This window comes from Vigna unguiculata, chromosome 9, assembly GCF_004118075.2.
Source record: "Vigna unguiculata cultivar IT97K-499-35 chromosome 9, ASM411807v1, whole genome shotgun sequence".
Lineage (NCBI taxonomy): Eukaryota > Viridiplantae > Streptophyta > Magnoliopsida > Fabales > Fabaceae > Vigna > Vigna unguiculata.
Window position 1 is genome coordinate 9061322 of NC_040287.1, and position 4196 is coordinate 9065517.

The 4196-nt window shown below is 20.6% G+C and overlaps 1 non-coding gene across 1 annotated transcript; it reads right to left on the reverse strand.

Annotated features, from left to right (window-relative positions):
- Window positions 1-604: 604 nt before the first annotated feature.
- TRNAA-UGC lies at window positions 605-677 on the reverse strand. The gene has a single exon. It is a non-coding gene; the product is annotated as a tRNA-Ala (tRNA).
- Window positions 678-4196: the final 3519 nt, after the last annotated feature.

Below are 4196 nucleotides of genomic sequence, written 5' to 3' on the forward strand. Positions count from 1 at the left end.
AATAATATTATATTATATTTCTATTATATATTTAAGTAAACATCAAACAAATATAAAAAATGTATGGAAATTTTTTTTTCTGACAGCAACAAATCATAAAGAGAATGCTAAAGAGTGACAAAATAATTAAAATGAATATAAAACTTATTATAATTTAAAGAATAACAATTTTTGAGCTGTATTGTTTTAAATCTTATAAATATGAATGTATTATAATTTAAATTTTCATCACCGATAAATTAAATTTTAAAAGAGTGCTATTTAATATTATAAGCAGTGACCTCTCAATTCATCTAATTAGATAGAGAATAAGTTAAGATATCATGTTACAATGCCATTTGTTTTTATCATTTTTAAGAGGTTAGTTAGGTCAAAACAAAATGAATTATACCATTTTATCTCTCCTATAAAAAAAACTAACGTTCTTAAAAGAAGAGTCATTAAAGTTATTCATAATAATTTATTCTTTTATATTATGTATAAAATTTTAAAAATTCATGAATAATGCAATGAAGATAATTTTTGCTAATTACGTTTTCTTTTCCAAAAAAAATACACACAAACTTGTTGAATGAAAGAAGGGATGAAAAATCAAAAATTAAAATGGAGATGCAGGGGATCGAACCCTGTACCTCCCGCATGCAAAGCGGGCGCTCTACCATTTGAGCTACATCCCCAATTGTAAATTTTTAACATTGCAACTATTTATATCGTGAAACATATATGTTCTTTTTGATAAATTAGAATTTATAAAACTATTTTCCGTTGAATATATTTTTCTAAAATCAATTTTATAGTGACGTGATATCTTTGAATGCTTATATTCTAAAATTAAGTTAATATTAAACTAAAGTATAACATTAAAATTTTTCTTTTTCAAAATTAGTTTATCAATTTGGAAGGATTAAGTATTTATTCAAACAAAAAAAAATAGAGAATCGTACCAGGATTCAATAGAATAAATTTTCTCTAATACAAAATAAAAAAAATATTCCATTTATAAGAATATTGAATCTTAATTAAGCATTATTATAATTTTTTGACTTTATATACATGATAGGAGTAATAAAGTGAGTTTTGACTTATCGGTTAATGTTTAATTATTGATTTAGTGCTCGTTGTTTTGGTTTATTTTTGTTCCCTTATTATTTTTAAGTTCAATTTAGACCTTTAATTTGTTGTTTTGATTTATTTATGTTCCCTTATTGTTTTTAAGTTCAATTTAGACCTCCAATTTTTTAAAAAGAATCAATTTAGTCCTCAATTTTTGTTTGAACGATTCAATTTTATCTTCTCTAATGTGAGACCAAATTAGTAATTAAGCTTAATTACAATTTATATGCACATGTTAAAATGAGTAATTAAACTTAATTACTAATTTGGTCTCAAATTGAAAAAGACAATATTGAAACGTTTAAAAAAAAACTAAATTGAATAAAAATTAATAAGGGACTGAATTGAACATTTTAAAAAAATTAGAGGACTAAATTAAACCAAAAAATAACAAAAAGACCAAAATAAACCAAAGTAACAAATTAGAAAACTAAATCACTAATTAAGCATTAATTAATCTACCCGTCTATCAAAATCTGGTATGTCGAATAGAGTTTTCAATCTATAGTCTGTTTACTATGCCAAATTAGCATATTAGAGACAAGGTGAGTTAAGTTGATTTGTTAATATTTTTTTCTAAAATAAAATTTAATTAAAAAATAATTTAAAAGATTGATTTTTCTGTATTATATCATTTGAAGATACATTTATACTTATAATATTATAACTTAAGTTGATGATAATTTTAAATTAAGTTTCAATTATTAATTATAATAAAATAATCTAACATAATTAGAAACATTAATTAATTATATAAAATTTTAAAAATATTTATATGATTAAATGTGTCATTAATATATATATATATATATATATATATATATATATATAAAACAAATTAGACAAGTTAATAAAAACATTCTAATCTAACTCTTAAATTAGACAAGTTATTGATAAAATAATAGATGTATAATTAATAAACTTTCAAAATCTTTACATATTTATAATTTTTATAAATGATTACTTGAATACCTTATTTGAGAGTTTCCATCACAATCTTGATACTTAATTGGTGCATAATCATTTAAATTATTCGTTCAAACATTAGGTAATGTAAAAACAATGAAAGGTATAAACTATGGATAATGATATTTTTATAAATTATATTATCTATTTTGATTTTTTTTTTGTGATGTGATATGATGATCTAAGAGTGATTGGAATGACGAGTTAAAAGTGAATAAAAAAAAGTGGATCAAAATATCATTATCTGTAAACTATATAGGACTTTAAATTGATATGAACTGCAATTTTATATAGAACATGTTGACACATGTAATCAATTGTTATGACATAGGAGAGTCACTAAAATTTTTGTAATTTTATTTTTTATATATATTTATATGGAAAAAGTTATTTTGACACCACCATTCCCAAATAACTACTATTGGCACCAACTTTTCTTAATAAAATATTATTATTTGAATAAAATATTAATTTATATGAGTGTCAAATGGTAGTATTGGTGTCAAACTACCACCGTCCTATTTATATATTTTTTAAAATTATTATATTATTTATATTAAATTTAGTAAAAAAAACTATCGTCTCACCCATTTTATTTATATACTATTTATATATATATATATATATATATATATATATATATATATATTGTTTAAAAAATAAAATAAAAACTAACTTGATAAACTTGGTTAATAAAACGAGCAAGGTTCTCTCCCTAGTCATAAGGTTTTTTCACTCTAATGTTGTGTTTGGATCCGCATAAGTACTGTTCATACATATGAAAAGTGAGTTGCGAATGTGTTTGGTTCCACTGATTTGTGCTGATTTGAGAGAACAAATTTGCACATGAGTTGCAGATTTTAGCATTCTCTAAAATGAAGAAAAATACAGAAAAGACAACTCATCACATTCAAATTACTTCATTATCCATGCGTTTAACATTTTAATTTACTTATTATAATTATTATAATAATTAGTATTATGTAATATATATATATATATATATATATATATATTCTATTACATAATACTAATTATTATAATAATTATAATTATAGTATTTATTAATATATATATATATATATATTATAATAATTATACGTATATATTTAATTACTATTTTTTAAATATTAATAATAATTATTATTATAATTATTATAATAATTAGTATTATATAATAATAATATTATTATTATTATTCAAATAAATATATTTTGTAAATGAATTAATTATATAAAATAATCTAAATTTAAATGAATGTGGAGATATAAATTAAATACTCTATATTATCAATTATTTTAAGTTATCATCGAGAATAATAATATTTTATTTTAACTTATTAATGATAATATCAATAAATTATATTTTTCTAATTTTAAATAACATTTTTAATTTTATTTTAATATAATTTCTTCTATTTACATTGAAGGGTAAAATAATAATCATATAATTTACTCTATTAAAAATTATAATTTATTAAATTTTATCAATCACATCATACATAAACTTTCATAAATTTTTCACTCAAATCATATCATATTTCTCTTAATCCAAATAACTCATATTTACTTATTTACTTACAAATAAACTCAAATCAACGTAAATCCACTCTCCCAACTCCACATCCCAATCCAAACACAACATAAGTCATGAAGAAAGTTAAATAGATAAATTGAGAAACAAAGATTGATGAAAGAGATTAAAGAACACATTATCACAATATCTCTCATGAATCGGGGTTAATACTCTATTATGATTATGTATTCATGATTCTTTGATATTTCTCTCAAATTAAGTTTTTTCCGTTATGAGTTTAGGGATTCTTTTATGAAAATGGTACGAACTCTATTTATATTTTTCTTCAAATTAGTGTAACTCTACATTATGAAATTTAGAAATTTTGTATTCTGCATGAGATAAATTTTGTAAAATTTTATGAATGTATGAATGGGTCACGTTATGATTCTGTTGCACATAATAAATTAGTTAAATAACTTTGAATTGAAATAGAAATTAGAACGAGGAGTGCATACGAGAATTCTGGGTAAGAAAGTGGTTTAAAAAGAGAAACAAAAATTTTATAATTAAAAAAATAATTTATATATAAAACATCTAAT